The 24,309-nt window shown below is 45.4% G+C and overlaps 1 long non-coding RNA gene across 6 annotated transcripts in view; it reads left to right on the plus strand.

Moving 5' to 3' along the window:
- The window catches only part of LOC307208694, a 284,653-nt gene extending 261,336 nt beyond the window's left edge, over positions 1 to 23,317 (plus strand). For 2 of the 6 annotated variants that reach the window (XR_013835216.1, XR_013835217.1), the window contains one exon: positions 6,207 to 6,496. This is a non-coding gene — a long non-coding RNA (uncharacterized lncRNA). Of the gene's footprint in view, positions 1 to 3,640; positions 3,973 to 6,206; positions 6,497 to 19,711; positions 19,805 to 21,709; positions 21,870 to 23,145 lie in introns of those variants that run through there. The other 4 variants (XR_013835214.1, XR_013835215.1, XR_013835212.1 and 1 more) reach the window with 4 other exon arrangements.
- The last annotated feature ends 992 nt before the right edge of the window (positions 23,318 to 24,309 follow it).

Raw genomic sequence — 24,309 nt, forward strand, 5'->3', positions numbered from 1 at the left:
TCCAAAAGGCTATCATTAATCTTAATTCAGCCTTCATCTACCTTAATACATATCTCATGTCCTCCCCCCTTGCTCTTAAACTGAGTTCAATCTTCCTGGCTCAAGATGAATTCATCAGCCTCCTACAGCAGCAGGGACTATTAAGGAATATTTCAGTCTTTGGAGATCAATTGACTTGGATTTTTTCTCCTCCACAGGCTTCTTGGTTTTGAATACACAGAGCTGCCTTTGGTCCACTTGGCCTAGCACTGTTTACTCTGAATGGCAGCAGGTCTCCAAGGTTTATAACTGGAGATGCCCCCGGGAATTGAATCTAGATCTCTTGGATCTCTTGCCACAGAGCAATGGGTGACAAAGGGGGATAATTCGGTTCACATTTCAAGGCAAGCTGATCCGGTTTGCATTCTGAAACAGTTTGTGAACCGAAACTCAGGCATCCTCCAGAATCTGCATTTACCCAGATTTCGCAGTGCAGTCCATCAGCCAATGGGTGTGTTCAGAAATTCATGGACTAGGGTAATGTGTGCACAAAAATGTTAGTGAAAATGCCATTGGAAATGCAAATGCAGAAGAAGTTTATTTATTGCATGTGTAACAGTGCCAGTTCCACAGATTGAAGAAGTCAAAAGATTTATATACTAATAGTAACCTGGCAACCTGTTCAGAGCTCTGAGCTGCTATATGGGGGTTGAACTAGATGACCCTCATGGTCCCTTCCAACTCTACAATTCTATGTTTCTGTGTTGGCAAGGTCTCACCCTTCTGGGCTTCCAGGGACAAGGCTGAATCCAGAAGTACCCCAGGCTGTGAACCAGCCCCTTCCTTTTAACTCAGAGGTCAGCAAACATTTCAGCAGGGGGCCGGTCCACTGTCCCTCAGAACTTGTGGGGGGCCAACTATATTTTGGAAAAAATAAAATAACAAATTCCTATGCCCCACAAATAACCCAGAGATGCATTTTAAATAGAAGCACACAGTCTACTCATGGAAAAAAATCACCAGGCAGGCCCCACAAATAACCCAGAGATGCATTTTAAATAAAAGGACACATTCTACTCATGTAAAAACACACCAATTCCGGGACCATCTGCGGATCAGATTTAGAAGGCGATTGGGCTAGATCCGGCCCCCGAGCCTTAGTTTGTCTACCCATGTTTTAACTTATCTAGCATGTACTTCCTGAAGCAGGACTCAAACTGAAGTGCAGCAAGCCTTCAAAATTTGCACATCCCCGAGTTTGCCAGTGGATTCTCCAGCCAATGCAAAAATGCATCTATCTGGGAAAAGCGCATGCTGAAAAGTGTGCTGTAATGAAATCCACATACAGTGGTACCTTGGGTTAAGTACTTAATTCGTTCTGGAGGTCCGTACTTAACCTGAAACTGTTCTTAACCTGAAGCATCACTTTAGCTAATGGGGCCTCCCACTGCTGCTGCGCCGCCGGAGCCCGATTTCTGTTCTCATCCTGAAGCAAAGTTCTTAACCTGAGGTACTATTTCTGGGTTAGCAGAGTCTGTAACTTGAAGCGTATGTAACCTGAAGCGTATGTAACCCAAGGTACCACTAAACGGCCTCGGTCCAGTATACCTGAAGGAGCGTCTCCACCCCCATCGTTCTACCCGGACACTGAGGTCCAGCACCGAGGGCCTTCTGGCGGTTCCCTCACTGCGAGAAGCCAAGTTACAGGGAACCAGGCAGAGGGCCTTCTCGGTAGTGGCACCCTCCCTGTGGAACGCCCTCCCACCAGATGTCAAAGAGAACAACAACTACCAGACTTTTAGAAGACATCTGAAGGCAGCCCTGTTTAGGGAAGCTTTTAATGTTTGATGTATCACAGTAGTTTAATATTCTTTTGGAAGCCGCCCAGAGTGGCTGGGGAAGCCCAGCCAGATGGGCGGGGCATAAATAATAAATTATTATTATTATTATTATTATTATTATTATTATTATTACTTTTTAAAGAGGGGGAAATTGTTTGCAAAAATGTGTTCATTAAGAAAAATTGTGTGCAAAAATATGGGGAAGGGTTTTGCATCAGAGAGAAATGGAGAAAAATCTAGATGGTCCGCTTTGTGCAGCCCTGCTTTCAAGCCCGATCTTGAGCTTCCTGGCCACCATAAACAAGAGAATGCAGATCGGATCCTCAGTGTCATTCCAGCAAGGCAATTCCGATGCGTCCCACATCACCATTGCATCCAAAGCCAGCCATTGCCCCTGCTGTAATATGTCTCCCTCCCATGTCGGCGAAACACAATTGTTTGAGAAGAGACAATCCCTCTCTGCAGAGGCTATGCCACATCCTCATTCATCACCCTCAAGTGATCGCAACCAAATTACTCTTTGCCAGTGCCACTCATTTTTCAGCCCTCTCGCTAATTCTCCAAGGCTCGTTAAAATGCTGCGAGCAAAGGTGCCCTTCTGATCTTTCCAAACATTCTCTAAATGGTTTGAATTTATTCATTGGACTACTCTCATCCCGGGTCATTTCTCCCCCTCTCCATCTCTCCCTTTCTCTCCCCGACCACCCCAACCCCCGTCTGTGTCTCATTGACTTTTAAATTTTCATTAAAGCTGCAGCATCTCCTTTTGTCTGAAGCCAAGTATGCCGGCGCGGGGGGGGGGGGAGTTGCCGCTTGGAGAAATGGAAAGAAGCAACAGGGGGAAGCACACATTTTACGCAGCAATCGAAGCCCAAACAAAAGACTTCAGCCCATGTACAAGTGGTATTATGTAGGGATTCAGCTGAGATCTGAACACAGATTTACACGAACCCAAACCCTCTCTCACAATTGTTCTTCCACCTAGCAGCCAGATGAGTGGGGAAGGCTAACTCATTCATTCTATGGCACAGAGCAGCTTCTTTGGTGACGCTGATCATGGTACTTAACTAGTCAGTCAGAAACATTGCCTAAACAAAGTGACTGGTTGGGCAAGCTTGCTCTCATACCTTCTACCCCAACAGATAAAGCAGCCCAATAACTGTCTATAAAGAGCTACTCAGAAACAAGCACAGTGGAACCTCGGGTTACAGACGCTTCAGGTTACAGACTCCGTTATCCCAGAAATAGTACCTCAAGTTAAGAACTTTGCTTCAGGATGAGAACAGAAATTGCGTTGTGGCAGTGGGAGGCCCCATTAGCTAAAGTGGTGCTTCAGGTTAAGAACAGTTTCAGGTTAAGAACGGACCTCCAGAACAAATTAAGTTCTTAACCCGAGGTACCACTGTACCCACATTCTACTTTCCTGGTGTAGACAATACTGAACTAGATGGACCAGTGATCAGTCTTGATATAAGGCAGCTTCCAGTGTTCGGTGATAGAGAACATGCTTTGCATGAAGGGTGGGGAAGCTTGTGGTTCTCCAGATGTTGTTGGACTCAAGTTCTCATCAGCCCCTAGCATGTTTTTCTAAATTCAGACGGTCTCCATCTCTTGGATCCTTCACAAAAAGGCTCTTCACTTTTAACAGAAGGTCATGGCTGAACGAAAAGCTATACATATATATCAAGACTGAAATAGAGAGGGAAGAGAAGAGGGGATCTTTGCTAATGTAGTGTACTGAACCTCTCATTTGAGAGAGGCTGATTCATTTAAGATTCAAAGCCTTCTTACATCTCTGTCTCCTGTATATTGGATTTCAGAGCTGAGGAGAGCTAGAGGAGGAAATGGACGGGTGTTGTAAGTCAATAAAGGTTAGAGCAAATGCCAGGCTGATTGAGAGGTTGAAACAGCACCAACCAATGTCATTCTGAAAACAATGCACCTTGAACAAACTCCAATTAAACAAAAACTTCCAGAGCTCCGGATAAAGGATGTTTCCATTACCTCCTCTAAGTGACAATATATTGCAGTTCTTCAGGTTTTAGTTATTTATTTTATTTCATAAAATGTATTCACAGCTCAATTATGGGGGGAGGGGGGACCTCAAAGTTGAAACCCCCAAAAGAAAACCCAATAAAATTATCACTTTAAAAAATAATAATTTAAAACATATAGAAAGTTAAAACAATAATAAAGGTAAAGGTAAAGGTACCCCTGCCCGTACGGGCCAGTCTTGACAGACTCTGGGGTTGTGCGCCCATCTCACTTAAGAGGCCAGGGGCCAGCGCTGTCCGGAGACACTTCTGGGTCACGTGGCCAGCGTGACATCGCTGCTCTGGCGAGCCAGAGCCGCACACGGAAACGCCGTTTACCTTCCCGCTGGTAAGCGGTCCCTATTTATCTACTTGCACCTGGAGGTGCTTTCGAACTGCTAGGTTGGCAGGCGCTGGGACCGAGCAGCGGGAGCGCACCCCGCCGCAGGGATTCGAACCGCCGACCTTTCGATCGGCAAGTCCTAGGCGCTGAGGCTTTAACCCACAGTGCCACCTGCGTCCCAAAACAATAATAGACTGGAACAAATTAAAGCTCACATTAGCTTTCTAAACACCTGGTTAGACTTGATTTTAGCGGTCTAAAAATAATGCATTGAAGGCGCTCGTGTAATATCAGTAGGCAGGGAGTTCGGAATTGCAGGTGCTGCCACACCAAACGAGTTCTCACAAAAGCAGAATGGGTACTATGGGGCACCTGTAATAGTACCAATTCTACTGATGAAAGCCGTTAGGGTGGGCACATATGGTGTAAGACAATCTTGTAGATAAACTGGCCCCAAGTTGTTAAAGGCTTTATATACTAATAGTAACACCTTGAACTTAGCCTGGTAGCAAATTGGCAACCGTGCAAATCTCTGCACTGGATTTTGCATGTATGACTTGAGCATATAGGACCATTGGTCAGTGTAGCTCAGCAGTGATTCTTCAAAGATATTCCCATAGCTACCAAGAGATGCCAGAGGTTAAACCTGGGACGTTCTGCAAGTAAATGTATCGATGGCTGCTAGCCATGATGACTGAGTTTTTCGTTTTTGACAAAATAATAATCGTACATAAATAAGAATAAAAATATGCACCCCACCACTGAGACCATTCCATTGTAACTATCCAACCTCCCAAAATTTCAACACTTTTTGCGATGTTCTGACCCCTTTCCATTTTAACAGTACAAATTCTACCAACACCCTCCATATCCCCTCAAAATCATTTCTCCTGCATATTCCTTGTCTTTATTTGATTTAATCTGTCTAGTGTTAAATACCATCTCCAAACTAATTTATAATAATTTTCTGTAAGTGATGGAAGTCAATCAATGAAATTTTATTATTATTTTCATATTGAGATATTTGTAGAACAAACTTGGAAGGAATTCTTCCAGCTTTTCTTCTTCTTCTTTTCTCTTTATTTCTTCTTCTTTTTTCTTTTCTTCTTTTTTTCTCGTTTGTTCCTTTATATATATATATATATATGTGCTTATTTAAAATATATATGTATGTATTTGCACTATTTTACTTATATTTTGTAACAATTATGTTAAATAAATTTTAAAAATATTTTTAAAAAATATATAATAATTTTCTTTTATTCTTACAGACATTTTCAACGTACGATTCTCCCATATTTCCCCCCAGCCTTTGACTATCTATATGCCCTGTTGTCTCCTTTCCCCACACCTCTTTTAATTGATCTTCTTGATTCTCTGTTTCTACTAATATTTTATAAAATGACTGAGTTCTGTTCCTTCTGAATTCCTGCTGCTAAGAATCATGTGGGTAGAGTGCTGTTGAGCTCAGGTCCTACTTCCTGGCATCCCATAGGCTTCTGGTTGGCCACTGTGAGAAAAGGATGCTCGGTTAGATGGGTCCTTGGCCTAACTCAGCAGCCAAGCTCTTTGTCAACCGAAGAGCTGCAGCTCAGTGGCAGGCAGGACGAAAAAGAGAGAAAGGTTGTTTTTGTTGCTGAAGTGGAAAATTTCCACTGTTATAAACGAAGAGGAGTTTTACGCAGATCCAATTACAGTAAAACTCTTATTAAGCAGCCGCATTCCTGAACAAACGGTACTCACTTGGAAACAATATGATAATTAAACCACTGACATTTTGAAGCCACTAAGTCAGAGAGAACTTTAAAAATTCCAATTTTGAGTTCTCACGACTCTAATGCGCTACTTAATTGAGGTGTACTCAACTAGCAAAGATCGGGTTATGGGTGGGGGAGAAGGAGAAGGGTAGCCTTTTGCATCTTCTCTTGCGGTGAAGCAGTCAAGACCTCTAAGCTGAAAAGTATTTACAATATGTAAACCTGCTTTCCTTCCATTATTCTCTGCTAACAGTGCTTCCACAGCTCATTATTTCCAACACGAAATAGCACTTAATGAATCCTGAATGATGGCGGAATGACTGCGGAAGAGCTTATGACATTGCCTACAAACTCCCTAATGAATCCTTTCTGATTGCCGTCACCGCTTTGAAATTCAAATGAATTCTTATCGATTGCTGGGCGACAAGCACGTTTCTTTCTAAACAGTCATGCAGACAATGCATTCATCACCTTTGCTGAAGGATCAACATTTGCACCTGGAATTCTCCACCCTTCTTCCTGGGCAGAGAAACTCCTGGTGCTGGGTGCTATTTGGCTGCATATTCACAGGGATGGGATTCACAGGGATGGGATGGTATGCTCCCCAAAGACTCACAACAAAGAACATTCTCGGGGGGGGGGGATATCACTGAAATTTCAGCCCTGGTTTCATAGAATAGGGTCCTGCTTTGCAGAGGGCATCCATCAGTTTGAAAGGATGTCAGGGAACTGCTTTCTACCTGAAGATAAAAAAAACCCAAAACATAAAGGAAACATGGGTCCCTGAAATCGCTTGTCAACAGTGTAGCAGGAACCCCACCCCACCCCAATCTTTCAGTTTGTACAAACTTCACACACACTCACACTCACACACTACATACACTATGCTTCTGTTATAAATTCATAGAAAATCAACCATACATCGGTTTTGCACTGTTCCACTTTTATTTTACTCCATGAAGGAAGGACTACAAAATGGGGAAGGTTTGATACAGGGCAGCCATAATCCCTTCACCATCCCAGCACATCCACAGGAGCCCTGCCCAGTTGCTATGCCAGACAGAAGACAATCAAGATCACAAAGAACTTGCATATGGGAGTGGATTCAGCACGGACTGGAACAAAGGACAATGATCAGATCTTCCCTCAGGGGGCAGGAAACTGCCAACTCCCCTTTGTCTCCTGGAAGTGACTCATGGGGAGGGGGAGAGAAGGGAACCAGCCAGGTGACAGGACACTCAGGTTACCACTGCAACTCCTCCCTCAACCCCTCCTTTCTGTAATGTATGCATGATGTTTCTGGGGGTGGGCTTGACCTAGAGGAGGGGAATTTCAAAAGTTTTTATAAGGTCTTGCACACCATTTTTCTGTGTCTTTCCTCTCACCTGCAAGTGAGGGGAGCACCCTGTCGCGACAGTCTTTCTTCAATAAAGACCAAGCCTACAGGCTGCTGATTTGCTTCAATTTACTCTGGTTGGTGTCTTTACTTTTTGTCCAAGGGAGCCCTTGGATTTTTCCAGTAACAACAGTGATCAACAAGACAACAAACTCAGCAGGCAACCCAGTGGCCCAGTCACCATCTCCCTCATTACGGTGAGATTGCTGCATTGCAATTCCAATTGCAATAATTATTTCTAAAATTATGCTTATACATATATATTTGCAGATGCAAAATTTATAAAAGTCCTCTTTTGCACTGATACATTTCTTCTTTTTCTTAAGTGAGGCATAGTTGGCCACTGTGCTACCTATGAGTGAATCCATGAAATAATAAAGGGGCACAACAAAGAAATGCTGCCCCTATGACACTACTTCCTGAAGTGCCCCTGATGTTGTAGGCCATGTTGCCTGTTGAGTCATACATACCCTCCAACACGTTGATGCCAAAATCCGGGACGCCACCTTCCTGTTTTCTATCACAAAAGCACAGCAGTCATTTGGGTTGCCGTTACTTTGTGCCACGGTCTCCCCCCCCCCCTTAAAAAAAGAGGATTGGTTTCTTAACAGGCACGATGCCCCAAAACACATCTGTCAGAGCTGCCCCTAGGTCCCAGCTCACAGAGGACCAACGCGAGGCTGTCGTTATGTACAAAAGTCTTTATTGAGGTTCAACTTCCATTTCAAAGCCGCAGCGCGCAGCTCTACGTCTTAACCCTAGACCGGCGAAGTCCCGTCTGAGTCTCCTCCCCTGTGACACCAGTTTAAGATCCTAGCCCTGCTCCACCTTTTACGCTGCTCTCTCCTCCTCTGGGTCCTCCTGCCCGCTGGGGCATTGCCCTTTCTGGACTCTTCCGACGCAGAGTCGCTTAGCTCCTCCCCCTGCCTCCTGCGGGCTTTAGGACCTGGTTCCCAATCCTCATTCTCTGCTGTCCCGCGCTCCTGTACATTTGAACTTGCCTCTCGCGCCAACCCAGTGACCTTCCTCCTGACCGTTACACTACTTCTGTCACTGCTTCCCTCTTCCGGTACACTGGCCGGATCTGACCTCCCCTCCGTTGTCTGACTCTCCGATGGAGGTGTGGTCAGCCCTGCCTTATCTTCTCTCCCAGGTGGGGAATGCACTGGCCCCGATCCTTGGGACTCTTCCCCCCCACTCTGCTCTGGTGGGGAAGCTGGTCCTGATTTCCAACTACTGCTCTGGGAGTCCCTGCTGCCCCCTTGCTCCTGGGGTGTTCCCCTTGGGAACCCCCTACCCCTGGCCACTGGCGCCCCCTTCTGTGAATCTTCCGATTCGCTGGAGAGGCTCATGGAATCCCTCGGTCCACTGTCCTCTTCTCCTACGCTCCCCTCGGATTCTTCCCCTTCGCTCTCCATCTCCTCTCTTCCCTGTGCCTCTGCTCCTGAACCCCTGACAACATGTTTTGGTGTACTGCGCAAGATTGTGACCCCCCAAAGCACTTTCTTCAGGGGGGGGGGAATGCTGCCATTCTCTCACAATAAAAAATGGGGTGTCCCAGTTTTTCCAAGCCACTTCCGGGCCACTTCCGGGGTATGGTCACATTGAAAACAACTAGTCCAGCATTTGGTTTGCTTAGTGGCCAACCAGATGCCTGCAGGAAGCCCACAAGCAGGTAAAAGGTAAAGGGCCTCTGGATGGTTAAGTCCAGTCAAAGGCGATGATGGGATTGCGGTGCTCATCTCGCTTCAGGCCGAGGGAGCTGGCATTTGTCCACAGACAGCTTTCCTGTTTAGAAGACATTTAATTCTGTTGGGAGCCGCCCAGAGTGGCTGGGGAAACCCAGCCAGATGGGTGGGGTATAAATAATAATAATAATAATAATGTAGAAATAATATTTTTATTATAATATATTATTATTATTATTATTAGGCCAGCAAGACTAAACCACTTCTGGTGCAACGGAACACCGTGATGAGTGCCAGAGCGCACGGAAATGCTGTTTACCTTCCCGTCACAGCAGTACCTATTTATCTCCTTGCAATTTGACATGCTTTCGAACTGCTAGGTTGGCAGGAGCAGGGACAAAGCAACGGGAGCTCACCCCGTTGTGGGGATTCGAACCGCCAACCTTCTGATCAGCAAGCTCAAGAGGCTCGGTGGTTTAGACCACAGCGCCACCCACTGTTCTCCCCTGTTGTGATTCCCTCCAAGTGGTATTCAGAGGCCTACTGCCTCTGACAGTGAAGGTAGAGCTGTTGTAGTGATGGCTTAAGGGGACACATAGGACCTCTGGGTTGATAGTTTGCAAACCTAAACCCACTATAAAGAGTCAGAGTGGGCCATGAAGCACACCTCAAACCCCTTGTCAAGTGCTGAAATGGTTATATATTTGACCTTTCTAATGCACTGCTATGATTGCTCAATCCTCAGCAGACTAAGTGGAATACAGTAGTCCCATTGATGTGGTGGGCCTTTAAACATGATGTAGATATACATGTGCATGATTTTTCCTTTTTCCTTTTGCTAAATTAGCCTGGGAAGCCAATTCATTTCCTGAGGAGAGAAATATATTGAAATGCTAATGGACCCTAGCAGGTTGCTTTCTGTCCTTTGGGGGAAGAACATAGGAGGGGATTTCTTAATGGTGCGTTCCCCAATCCCTTTCAGGAGATCAAAAAAAGAGGAGCTTTGATATGAACAAATAAACTTTGATAAGGCCCTTTCACCTCCATTGCTAATTGAGAAGAAAGGCCCTGCTTTGTGGGCCACAGGGCCTAAATTCAAAATTTAGAGAGACTTCTTATAAATTTAAAGGTATATAATAAAATGATAATTGAAAAGGGAGGCTTTCGGCCTCCTCGCTGCAGGATGAATGGGTTTGATCTTCACAACTAGGCAAAGAAATGAAGGTCGTCAAGGTATAAATAAAACGGAACGATACAACAATAACTGAAATATCAAAGAGAGCAAAGCATCATGTTTATATTCAGTGGTCATGGTATTTGTTTAATGTAAAGACGGAGTGTTCACGGTAAACCTTCTTTAGTCAGAATTTAAACGTGGGGCCCCAGGACAGTCTATCTGTCCCCTGGAGCTCTCCCCAAGCTACACCTGGGTCAGATTGACACCATACAATGAAAGCTTTGTGATACCACTTTAAACATTCGTAACTTCCCCAGAGAAATTCTGGGAACTGCAATTTGTTAAGGGCAGGGGCACCAAGTATGGGTGGCTCTGGGTGCCTGAGCACCCACAAAAAAATTGTTGTGGTTGGTCAGCACCCAACACCACAGGGCCCCCGTGCAACTTTCAAGGTCTCACAAGGCCTCAGACAGCATCTTCTGAGACCTCGGTACCACTGGAAGTCAGGTTCTGAGGCTGGTCGGCGTGCATGATGTCATAATGTCACATTATGACATGGCATCATGCACACTGGGCACCCATAATCTGGGGGCCAAGTTGGCTGCCCTGGTTAAGGGTGCTGAGAGTTGTTATAAAATCCCTGTTCCTCTCAAAGAGCTACAATTTCCAGAACAGTTTAGCAATCATTCCCTCTTTGTGGGCAACTCTGGAATTTGTTGTAAGGGAAATGAGGGGCGGGGGCTCCTAACAACTCTCAGCTCCATTAATGAACTACAGCTCCCAGAATTCTTTTGGGGAAGCCATAACTTTTTAAAGTTGTATTGTAGCACTTTACAGTAATACCTTCATGAACGTCCACCTCGTCTAGCATCCATTTTGGCGAACATCCGCGGCAAACGCAGAAGTACCAGAACGGGTTACTTCTGGGTTTGCCACTCACACATGCGCAGAAGCGCTAAATCGCACTTTGCACATGCTCAGAAGCGCAAACCGCTCCACGTGTGCACAGACGCTGCGCTTTGCCCTGAGTCATAGACCAGTTCCAGCCCACATACAATATCAAGGAAGTCATAAAACATGATAGGGATACATTTGAATTTGCAATTAGGTATAACAGGGACAATACAGATATAGCAACAGTTAAAAAATATATAAATTAAAACTTAGTCACTAGCATATAACCTAAAATTATCATTTAAGGCCTTAATCATTATGATAGCACAGCTTGTTTGCCCTGCGTCTTTTTCGGCTAGGAGCCAGGGCTCCAGAACGGATCCTGGCCACAAAACAAGGTACAGCTGTAGATGTATGTTATGAACATGGCCCTGGTCTTTCCATGTCACAGCCCTCACTGGTCCTTCTCACCCAGTGTTTTTTTGGGAGGTGGGGAAGGGGGTTGCTGGCTGGAATGTGTCCTTGAACTCTGACCATGCCTCTCGCTTGTGTGGATTGAGGATACAGAGGGATCTGTGACTGAATGCTGAAACAAGCCTATCATACGGAGTTAAAATCTGGATTCACTGCTGCACCCCTCTGGCCCCACCCACCACTGACCTGTGGCCTTTGGAAAGTTGTGTAGTAGGGAATGAGGCCCCCAGGCTGAAAAAGATTCCAAATCCCTAACTTAAATCATCACATGAACAGTGCCATGTGTATGCCCCCACTACCAATCCTTGTGTTTGCTAAAAAATCTTTCCTGGAGGCTGGAGTGACACATATTGCAGAACAGGGAATACAAACGATTTGGTCCTGAAGCTTCTTATCAAGCCAGAAGATCTGTAGTACGCAGACAGTTGTTTCTCCAGCCATTGCAAGCTTTCAGTCAATTGACTCAATTTGTTGGTTTATAGCACGGGGTGTGTGGCATGGCAGACCTGCTTCTAAGAATTGGCCAAATGCTTTGTTGGCGAGGTTCAAAGGTTTTCAGTCCCTGTAGATCAGGGATAGCCAACAGGGTGCCCACCAGTGGTGAACTAGAACTCCCATCAGCCCCAGCCAGCATGACCAAGGATCAAGGGCCGATGCCTGCTGTAGTCTGCAGCACCTAGTCTCTTTCTTTGGCGATCCCTCGTAGCCGAGTAAGACTGTCTTCCATAAACACGGTTTTAACAATGAGTGTCTGTGGAGATCAATTCTGGACCCACAAATCCTTCCACAGTGGGGACATTGGTTCCTGGGCGGGAGTTGATCACGGTGTGGATTTGCCAAGCGTGCCTTCCTCTTAGCACGTTTCTCCCTTACATCCTGAGTTCGAGTGTCTTCAAAGTCCATGACACCTTTGGTCAAGGCTGTTCTCCAACTGGAGCGCTCGCAGGCCAGTGTTTCCCAGTTGTCGGTGTTTATACTACTTTTTTTTAGATTTGCCTTGAGACAGTCTTTAAACCTCTTTTGTTGACCACCTGCATTACGCTTTCCATTTTTAAGTTCGGAATAGAGTAGTTGCTTTGGAAGATGATCATCAGGCATCCGCACAACATGAGCAGTCCAGCAAAGTTGATGTTGAAGAATCATTGCTTCAACAATGGTGATCTTTGCTTCATCCAGTACACTGATATTAGTTCGCCTGTCTTCCCAAGTGATGTGTAAGATTTTTCAGAGACACCGTTGATGGAATCTTTCAGGGAGTTGGAGATGGCATTTGTCCACCTAGTGGGCACCACTTTAGCTACTGCTTCTCCAGTTGCATAATAAACAGCGTCCTGCTGCCACGTTTGAATTAGTGCTTAAACAGAGAAAGCATGGAAATCCAACCATTTCAGAGACCCATAAGTTACCACCAAACAGCCGTTTTCTCCTCCAGACTAATTATTTCCCATTAGCATCGTAGGAGAGCATTCTTGTCAAGCAGACAAATCTGGCAGTCACCGTGCATGTCTCCTGATACTATTTCACACACATGTGCACACACACGCATAGGTACACATACTAATTATTAGTAAAGGTTGATAAATTCAGGGTGGGTCAAATAGAAATGTCACTGTGAAAGGCCATGTAATCCATCAGCAAACTGCTCCCATGCCAGATTCACAATCCAGCTGCCACCCAGCTGCCAAGATGGTGTTCAGCATCGGCCCATCAAAATGGGCAGCGTAGGGAAGTCTCCTACCTGGAGGAGAGCAATGCCAGGCGAGAGGCAGGTCCTCCCAGGCCAATTCCAGACATTGGCTTTGGAGCAGTGCAGCTGCCAGACACTCCCTGCGAGGGAATAGGACTTCTCCGGGTAGGTGAAGGAAACAGGCAAAGCGAATGGACAGAGAATAGGCAACGACAGTAACAGATGAGCATGAATATTGTCAGCATATGTGTGTATGCACCAAGGCAGCTACTAATTGACTAGTTAGGTCTTTAAAAGCATAATTACTGAATTCATCCAGACAAGCCTCCTCTGCATATACTAATGCTACTATAGTCAACAAAGACATTTGCTGGAACCAAAATATTGCAATAATGAGGGATGCAAACTGACCGAGCTTGTGAGATGCTAAATTCCTTGATTTTCTTTTTTATACATATTTTTTTGTTCAGATATTTTCATACTGTACATGAGTACATAAGGGTATACATTGCAAAACTGGAGAGCTAATACACGCACTTAAATACTGGAGGGGAAGTACCCCAATATACAGCAAATGCATTCCAAATCATCATAGTTCTTTTGCACCAATTGATCAAGAAACATTGCTCCTATTGATGTGTCACACAGTCCCTTCTTAAGAATGGATTTCAGTACCGTGGCAGAAGAGGAGCGTGAACAAACCTATAGGTGGTGCTGCATTTTTGCAAATGATGTGATTGCATTTGTTAAAAAGGGATGGGATCCAGAGAGTCCGTTTGCACTGGCTGATTTCTGCCAGCGATTCCTCCCTCCATTCCTATGTCTTATTCCATTCTATAAGGTTCTTTTGACCCACAAACAGTTGGGGGGGGGGAGAAGAGAAGAAAGCACAGTTGTTCAAGAAGAGCACTTCTTGTGGTTCTCTGTACATTGGTCAATGCTGATGTCCCAAGTGAGCTGAAAGGAGTTCACATTCAAATAACGGAATCAAAAGAAAAATAAAAGCCATCTATGTACCGCTTGCAAGGAATTAATCCTTCAGAGGTAAAGGTAAAGGGACCCCTGACCATTAGGTCCAGTTGTGACCGACTCTGGGGTTGCAGCGCTCACCTTGCTTTATTGGCCGAGGGAGCTGGCGTACAGCTTCCGGGTCATGTGGCCAGCATGACTAAGCTGCTTCTGGCGAACCAGAGCAGTGCACGGAAACGCCCTCTACCTCCCCGCCAGAGCGGTACCTATTTATCTACTTGCACTTTGACGTGTTTTTGAACTGCTAGGTTGGCAGGAGCTGGGACCGAGCAACGGGAGCTCACCCCGTCGCGGGGATTCGAACTGCCAACCTTCTGATCGGCAAGCCCTAGGCTCTGTGGTTTTAACCCACAGCGCCACGCATGTCAGAGAGGCGGCATCTAATCTCTGGAAATCCCTGTCTATCGATGTTAGCTGGGTGCCTTTACTGTATTATTTCCAGTACCTAATAAATAAATTGTATAGGTCAGGCTAAACAGACATGTAATTTTATCTGTGCTGATTTTATCTATATTTTGGTCATTTCTACATCTACTTGCTTCTGAAGGCTGATTCTATCAGATTATTTGGAATGCATATTTTATATTGTTTCATGTAAGCTTGGTAAATAAATAAACACCCAAAGGGTGACATGACCCATGACAAGTGATTGAGCGCCAACCCACCACCAGCAGAACTTCCAATGCAGCCATATCTTTCAGGCTTTTTCAAAGGCCTTTCTCAGCTAATGAGCTTCGCACATTCGCTAGCAGCATAGCCAAAGATATTGAGGGAGATTGTTCCATATAGTTCTTGGGGTGACTGCTGAGAAAGCCACTAGCCATGATGGCTAAGTTCTTCCCCTACTGTCAAAGGCACTTGTCGGCACCCATCTGCCTGCAGAGACAATGGACTACACCTCTGGGGTTGAAGTGAAACTGCTGCATTAGCAAGGACCAAAGGAAAGCAGAGCAAAACATTTGGCACCAGCTGGGCTGCAGGAGTTTCTGGAAGGAGATGTATAAGGCACCATCCAACCATCTTAGGGCCCCCACTCCAGATTTGTATAGGATTTAGACCTTAGCAGAAGATGCACCACAGTGAGGAATTCAGTGGCAAAAGAGAATTGTAGGAGAACAGGAATGAGTATGAGGAGGAGGGAAAGATGAACATGAAAATTCATTTATTTCTCCATTCTAATACACATATTTTTCAATATAATCTTTTTGCTGGTTCTTCTGGGGTTGTTGTTTTTAAATAGAAAGGCAATACATAAATACATATTTATATGGAGGAATTGATTAGCTGTCAACGTTTTCCTTTTTTAAAGGGAAATTCCCTTATTCTGTATAGGATTCCTCGCAAGAAAAGGGTAAAGTTGACAGCTATGCTTTGGCCTGATCCAGGAGGCTCTTCTTATGTTCTTATGACAGAAGCTTTTATTGTTGCCATTTTCATTTGTGCATGCCACTTTGGATGTTTTTTAATGGAAAAGTGGTATGCCGATGTTAGAAATAAACAGATGGTTTCCTAGCAGCTGGGGCAGCCCTAAATTAACATTAAATCGCTGCTGCAACTGTATCCTTCAGTCCACTTGCGAGGTGAAAGTGTTGCTCTTGGAAGTGGTAGAAAGTAGGGAAGCCTGCCCATTTGGGCCAGTTCCATTATTTTCAGAAGCCAAATAGTTTGTGCAGAGCGTGTGGCTCAGTTTCCATCCATAGAAATCTTATCTTCTGCTTCATTCATGGGGGGGGAGAGTCATTTGCAAGGATGTTGTTCTTTCTGAGGCCAAGGGCAAATCACAGACCCTGTCTGGCATGTGGACTGCAGTATCTGGGCCGTCGTGGCATAGAGGAACTGATCAGATAAAAGCCAGAATTTACAAAATGAAATAATGAAATCTGCCGGCCAAATTTTTGCTGTCAGTGAATTTCCATGGCGGGTGAAGCAGTAACTCCTGGATGTTTGTTAAGTTTTAAAAGCCCTAGCCAGGAAAAGAAAAGCTCACAGATATGGCTGAATTTTCTGGTTTGTGGAGATTATGAACTGTGACAAAGAATTGCAGCATATTCTCTAATAGCAGTGTTCCTGCCCAGAGTTCTAACCAGCCAGGCAATTCTCCATTCCGTTTCACTCTCAGTGGTTGGTTGTTCAGCTGACACTCAGTGCGATGACTGAACATGTTTACTCCTCATCAGAGAGAGGTTTACAAAAATAAGGGGAGGGATAGTATTTCTGCAAACCTGAGGGCTCTCCCAAGCATCCCCCAACTTGGATTGCTTTACAAGATGATTAGACAAATTCACGGAGGATAAAGCTATGAGTGACTCCTAGACATGATGGCTAGGCTCTGCCTCCATAGCCATACCTCTGAAAATGAGTTGCTGGGTACTGCAGGAGAGAAGGCGGCTGTGGGACTTAGGTTTCCCATAGGCATCTGGTTGGACTGACTAGACAGGCCATTGATCCGATTCAGCAGGGCTCTTGTGATGTTGTTATGTACATGTGTTAAGGTTGGAAGCTGCCTTATACTGAGCTGGCCCATCAGCAATGTCTACATGGACTGGCAGTGACCCTCCAGGATTTTAGACATGGTTGTCTCTCAACCTGGGGTATGTCTGTAGTGGGAGGAGGAGAGCTGGAGATCATGCCAATATATTTCACATCTGGCAATCAATGCACCCCTTGGGTTTCAGATAGTACATGAGTAAAGTGACCCCTGACCATTAGGTCCAGTCGCGGACGACTCTGGGGTTGCGGCGCTCATCTTGCTTTACTGGCCAAGGGAGCCGGCGTACAGCTTCCGGGTCATGTGGCCAGCATGACTAAGCGAATGGTGGAGAGCAAGCTAGAATGCAGTCAAAGCTTGCCAGAAGCAGAAACAGCAGGGAAAGAGTTAAGAGACAGCCTCTCAGAGAATGGGGAAGAGGAGGGAGCTGACCCACTCAGTCCAAAGTCTTCACGAATGGGAGGGCTGCAAGATAGGAAGCAAAGCAAAAGACATATGAAGCAAAAGTTCAGTTGCTTCTGGTCTTGCAGGAAGCAGTCTTCAGAAGGGTCATCTTGATTGATGATGGCAGAGGCTGTGTTAAAGCCGTCTGGAGTGATCAAGGATGATGGGAGTTGCAGTCCAACAACATTTGGCCACCCAATGCAACTTCCTTCAATGTAGACAGGTATAGGACTGCAATGTGAATTTGATACCTTTCCTTTCATCTCTCTGTCCCCTTTCCCCTTTTGTATCATGTCCATTAGCCATTACTTTAAGTTGCAAACCATCTTGTGTGCTTTGGCAAAAGGGAAGTGCAGCATTATAGCAAACAAACAAATAGATAAACAATTCTTCAAAAATATGAATGCTTGGGGGGGGTCAAATATGCAAATGTTGTTATGGATTTTTTTTATTAAAAAAATAATTCCTATAGTGTGAGCCTTCAGTATTTCACTATAATCAACAGAGAAAAGCCTGAAGCAACAAAATGCACTGGGTGCTATTTATTGTTTTTCTGGGACTTACCATGAAGATTATTGTGGGCAGTCATGGAGTTTATTTGGTAGCCGAAGAACTGTCTTATCTTGCTGTAAACAAATAGGAAGAGATACCCATTACTGCCTCCTTCTGTGAGTGACTTTACAGAAGAATTCTTCTTGTCATCAGTGCCTTTGGCTACGGTGAGCAAATGCTACAACCAGCTGTGCAAATAATAATAATAATAATAATAATAATAATTCACGCTTTGGGTATTTGATAGGAAGAGTTCAGCTCAGTCTGTAGAAAATCTAAGGATCATAAGGAAAACTCTTCTGTCCTGCTGTTCCTGCATGCTCAAGGCAGCTGACTGCATGATTGAAAAAAACAATCCTTTACATTAAAGGTCTGTTTTAAAGTGCAAGCTTTAAATTGCACCAGCAATCGCACCCAAAAAAGCCACCGGACAATGAAGCTCTATTAATCACCCCTCCAAGTGCTTTTAAGAACAAACTTTATACACAGGGACCTAAAATTGAGGAGGTGGGTCCCATATTACAGGGGCAAGCACAGAGAGGGAAATGTTTTTGACAGATTGGGGGTAATGGACCTCAGGCAGCCCCCATCAGCCCATCTATTTCGGCCTTGAGACTCTCCCGAGGCCACATCTTCTCTCTCAAGGCCACACCCACCAGCAGTCCTGCTCTGCCTGCTTCTTGAGTGCTATTGGCCTGACTGGAATCCCATGGAGGCTGTTCCATTTAGCCCTCAGCCGGCCTCCACCTGCCTGCTTGCCTTACTTACAGCCAGCCCAAGGGGTGGCCCTGACTGTCATTTTCCTCCTCCTTAGTCTTGGTCTTGCCTTTGTAGAACTGAGCAGGAAGGTGGATGGTGACAGAACAAGAATTAATTGGCTCCAGCTCTCATTGGCTTTGGCTCCACCTACTGCTGGCTCCATCTACTACCATACTAGTCCTAGTTTGCAGCAGCTGCCATGGCCTCCCTATGTTGAGACCACCTGATTGAGGGTGAAGAGGTAGGAGTGTATGTGTATGTATGTAGACCTTTGATTTTTCCGCAGCAGAAACACATCCTACTTTAGAGAGGTTAGAGTCCAAGCTTTTGCCCCAATCGCTTCTGTCTCTGGCCTTGCCCATGACTGGCATACTGCCCTGGAAAATTGCCCACAAAGGAATCCGACCCTTGGTTTGAAAATGTATCACCACCTCAGCGATAGATGTTTTAATTTCTTGATTTCTTGATTTTTTTTAAAAAAAGAAACTGAGGGTGGGTCCTTGAAGGCGACTTCACCAGTTGGACAGGGCCTAGAGCAGGAGAGGCTGTCTCCAGGAGAGATGTCACTAATTGGATCAGCTTCTCTTGATGTTGGAGCACACGGGTTTTTGAGTGATCCACTTTCAAGCGGTCGGTTGTGGCTGACTATAAACAATTAATTCCTAAAGGTTAACACTGGTCAATTTATAGAGTTGTCCTCACCTTGGGTGATTCTCACTTGCTTAGCCAATGATGTTGGGAGGGAAAAGCCTCTTGGGTTTTTCCAATATGTCACATCTTCATACTATTGTATTGGACCAAATGTATGACTAAGGTTTTGATTTGTTTTTGCTGTATTGTTCGTCAGCAAACAGTCTCCTTCGTCCTAAGCATATTTGCTATTTCTTGCTATCAGCTGTTTACAAATGACTATACTTTAGCAGAACCATCCCCACTCTTTCAACATCTATCTCATATCATCATCATCTTATTTGTATGCAGCCTTTCCACAGTTAAAAAAATACTCAAGGCGGCTTACAATATGAAAAGACTTACATGGTTACAAACACAGCAAAGCAGTCATAAAAATAAAACACATTTAAAACTACATAAACAAACTGAACAATTTCCACACAAAAAGAAAGATACAAAAAGGTAATACAGTGGTACCTCGGGTTACAGACGCTTCAGGTTACAGACACTTCAGGTTACAGACTCCACTAACCCAGAAATAGTACCTCAGGTTAAGTACTTTGCTTCAGGGTGAGAACAGAAATCATGCGGCGGTGGCAGTGGAAAGCCCCATTAGCTAAAGTGGTACCTCAGGTAAAGAACAGTTTCAGGTTAAGAACGGACTTCCAGAACGAATTAAGTTCTTAACCCGAGGTACCACTGTATCAGTTAATATCAGTAACAACAGCAAAAACTCCCAACGAAACTTTCCCCCAAATACCCCAGTCCTTGCTGGGCAGTAGCCACAGCAGCAGTCCTTATAAGGCCTGTCAGGCCCCGGCCTAGGTCAGGTGGGGAGGCGCAGGAACGTGGCCCTCAGGCACTCAGCAGGGGAGTCATATCCTCAGTTTACCACATTAGCTTATCTTAAAGGCTTCTCATTAAGCCTTCCCCATAGCTCAGTGGTGGCCAAACTTGGTGCTCCAGCTGTTTTGTGACTATAATTCCCATCATCCCTGACCACTGGTCATGTTAGCTAGGGATGATGGGAGTTGTAGTCCAAAAACAGCTGGAGGGCCAAGTTTGGCCACTATTGCCATAGCTGGTATTTTCCCCAGTATCTGTGATGGCCTGGGATTCCGATTCAGAGGCTGAACCAGAGGAATCCCAGCCTGCACAGGAGTCCCCGCCTCCAGGGCCGGCTGAATTGGGGCAGGGCCTGGATTCTGAAGCGCCTGCACCTGTGTTAGATCCTCAGGAGCAGGCACCAGGTGATCCCACTCTGGCTCCAGAGGTGGTTGAGGACTCAGTGCCTGCAGGTGAGTCTCCCCCTGGGCCCAGTAACCCTTTAGCCTCTCCTGAACTGCAGAGACTCAGGGCAGAGAGGCAAAGGGAACTGGTTGCTCCCAGGAGGAGTGCTCGCCTTAAGGCCAAGAGAGGCGGGTCTCCTGGGGGCCAGGACCGCCCCTAGCCTCAGAACAGATAAAGGCCAGTCGGCCCAGCCCCAGGTTGTGGGAGCAACGTCGTTGTTGAGTTCCTGTTCATGCCCGGACCCAGACCTGACTCTTCAGTGCTCCTGTCCCCGCCCGGCTTCCTGTTTCGGACCTCGCCCCGCTCCTTGTGGACTGATTCCAGGCTAGTGACCCAGGACCGGACTTGACTACGCCTACGGTAACCTCCCCCCCCCCCCGGATCAGCACAGTATCTTTTATTTAGAGTTATCTATCAAAGAGCATATCTCCAGGGTCCTCCTTTCAAGGTTCTCCCCAAGAATGCATACATAGAATCATAGAATCATAGAGTTGGAAGAGACCACAAGGGCCATCGAGTCCAACCCCCTGCCAAGCAGGAAACACCATCAGAGCACTCCTGACATATGGTTGACAAGCCTCTGCTTAAAGACCTCCAAAGAAGGAGACTCCACCACACTCCTTGGCAGCAAATTCCACTGTCGAACAGCTCTTACTGTCAGGAAGTTCTTCCTAATGTTTAGGTGGAATCTTCTTTCTTGTAGTTTGGATCCATTGCTCCGTGTCCGCTTCTCTGGAGCAGCAGAAAACAACCTTTCTCCCTCCTCTATGTGACATCCTTTTATATATTTGAACATGGCTATCATATCACCCCTTAACCTCCTCTTCTCCAGGCTAAACATGCCCAGCTCCCTTAGCCGTTCCTCATAAGGCATTGTTTCCAGGCCTTTGACCATTTTGGTTGCCCATGAAGCACCACAAGTTAGCAAGGTGAGGTGGTGCATGGTGCAAACACCCTGGCAGTACCAATCTGATGTTCCTGCTGGTGTGCTTGCACCATGCTGACCTCCCTTCCAGCTTGGCCTTCCAGTAAGCAACTGTGACTCACTGGGCATGAAGTTAGTGTAGTGGTTCTTACCCCACCCAGCAAACTGCTTCAGCTAAGATGTATGTTCTGCTCCTACAATGGGCTTGAATCTGTATTTGCTTGCAGTCTTACTAAGTATTTCTTTATCCTATGCCTCCTTTTGTTCTCCATTGTGCTGAGGAAGGGAACAGCCCTCGGTTCCTCTAACTCCAGGATAAGAAAGCAACACAGCAGGCTGATTGACAAGAGCTGCAAAAGATCAATACTTGAATGTGTAACAAAGACAGATGTGTACACATTCTGCTACCCGAACAATGTTTTCGAAACCAGCCTCCTGAAAGTAACTATCATTTCCTCTTGGATAATTTGAAAGCAGGACAAAAACTACCAATAATAATCAGTTGCCATTTTTGAACCGTGAATTTCACAGCAATCCTAGAAGGAGGATGGGGGAGAGAGAGAGAGAGACTTGATGCAGCAGTGTTAAATCAGGAGGTTAAGTAATATGTACAGGTTCACAAAGAAAATGTCTGAGACAAGAATAGAATCAATCTTTCTAATTCCCCTGCCCGGACGCCTTCAAGAATCAAAGCTACTTTATGTGTTTTATAGAAGATAGAGGAAAATACTGGAAATATAAAAGTATGCTACCTTCTGTAGTTTGGTAAAGGGTCATAGTTCAGTGGTACTGTGTCTACTTTGCATGCAAAAGGTTCCACGTTAAATCCTGGGCATCTCCAAGTAGGTCTGGGACAGACCAGTGCCTGAAACCCTGGAGACCTGCTGTCAGTCAGTGTAGTAGTCAGTGCAGAGGGAGATGTACACATGTTGCATAATCTTTGGATGCAGATTTAGCGTTTATAATGTAGATGCTGACTTGCTAAGGTAAGAAAGTTATAGGAACATTGAAGAAAGATAAAAGAATCTGAACAAGGCTAGAAAAAATTACCATGGGCTCTGATGTTGCCATAGTTTGTAACTCCTTAATTTAGGGGTCAGCAAACCTTTTCAGCAGGGGGCCGGTCCATCGTCCCTTAGACCTTGTGGGGGGCTCAACTATATTTTGGAAAAAAATAAATGAACGAATTCCTATGCCCCATAAATAACCCAGAGATGCATTTTTAAATAAAAGCACACATTCTACTCGTGTAAAAACACACTGATTCCCGGACCGTCCATGGGCTGGATTGAGAAGGTGGTTGGGCCGGATCCAGGCCCTGGGCCTTAGTTTGCCTACCCATGGCATAAACTCAGGACCCTCCTTTGTGTAGTAGGTTCATTTTATTATTATTATGTTTTCCATTTGGGAGTGGAAAATCACATTGACAAAGTCCTGCTCATGGAACATGGAAAATTCCACCTGCAATATTTATGGCATGTTGTGTTAGTTAAGATCAGGGTGGTGCTGGTTGTGGGGAGAATCTGAGTTAGTGTTTACAGACAAAAACCTTGTTTGTTCAGCAGTGGACGGAGCAGGCCAGCCACCCTTCCCTTAATTTAAAATGGCCTTTGAAATGCCCCCACAGAAGCCAGAATGATTTATTGACAGAAATATCCTTTCATTCAACAAATAACTAATCCTTTTCCAAAACGTGGTGTTGTTTTATTAATGTAAGGAGCTGGGAGGCCGCGTTTCAGCTCAGATGCAGGATATTGCGGCTGATCATTTCTTTGTGATGAATGTGATGGCTCTCGCTTCCTTCTCTGATGGGAAGAGGAAAGTTTTGAAAAGAATTGATCATTGGAGGCCATGTCGAGAACTCAAGTAAATTCGCTTCTGTGAAATGAGATCTTGGTTTGCTATTTCCCTTTTGCGTCGCCTTTGTGGGCTTTGCCACAGCAGCGGTTTGCAATTGTTTCTTTTTAATCTTCAGGGAGCCTCTCCACGATGATTGCTTTGCCGAGGAACCCCTTCCCATTTGTGCAAGATTCAAGGAGAGACTGTCACTGAGTGATAACAAAGCATGTCCCTGGCATCTCCCAGGCTTAGGTCACAGGTGATGCAGAAGACCTTGTTCTGAGACACTTGAGCACTACTACTAGACAGAAGAGACAATACGGGACTAGATGGGCAAATAGTCTGCTGGAAAGACTGTAGCTTAGTGCAGAATTCAAGGCACTGTATGTCATGGGGATGAGGAATCTGTTGCCTGGCCAATACTGTTGGATTCCACTTCCCATGAGGACAAGCTGGCATAGTCTTTGGTCAATTATGATTGACCATAGAGCCAGTGTTGTGTGGTGGCTAGAGTGTCAGACTAAGACCAGGGAGACCAGGATTCAAATCCCGACTCAGATATGAAGTTCATTGGATGGCTTTGGGCCAGTCATTGCTGCTTAAGCTAACCTACCTCACCAGACCCCCCAAGTGCCCCTATTTTCCAGGGACAGTCCTAGATTTATAGAAGGCATTCCTGTTTCAGAATTGATCCTGGAATGTCCCTCTTTTCCTTAGGATGTCCCTATTCTCATCGCAGAAATGTTGGAGGGTACTGAGTTGCGTGACCCCTGAGGCAAGGAAATAAGTAACTATACAACCTTTAGAAGACCCCTGAAGTTTTTTAAGGTTTACTATACAAAGAGGTTAACGGTTCACTACAGACAACTTTGGTCTTTTTGCGCTCAGCCAATTAAAACACCATGACGAGACCCTGTTGATGGGCTCAGGAGTCGGGGCAGGCAGGGGGCATGTGACCAAAACCACCTAATCAGGCAAGGAGGAAAGAGGTGTGGGCATTCCATGGAGGTGGGGGGCAAGGGGGAGCGAGGCAAGGGGAAAG

Source organism: Podarcis cretensis (assembly GCF_951804945.1).
Source record: "Podarcis cretensis genome assembly, chromosome: 1".
Lineage (NCBI taxonomy): Eukaryota > Metazoa > Chordata > Lepidosauria > Squamata > Lacertidae > Podarcis > Podarcis cretensis.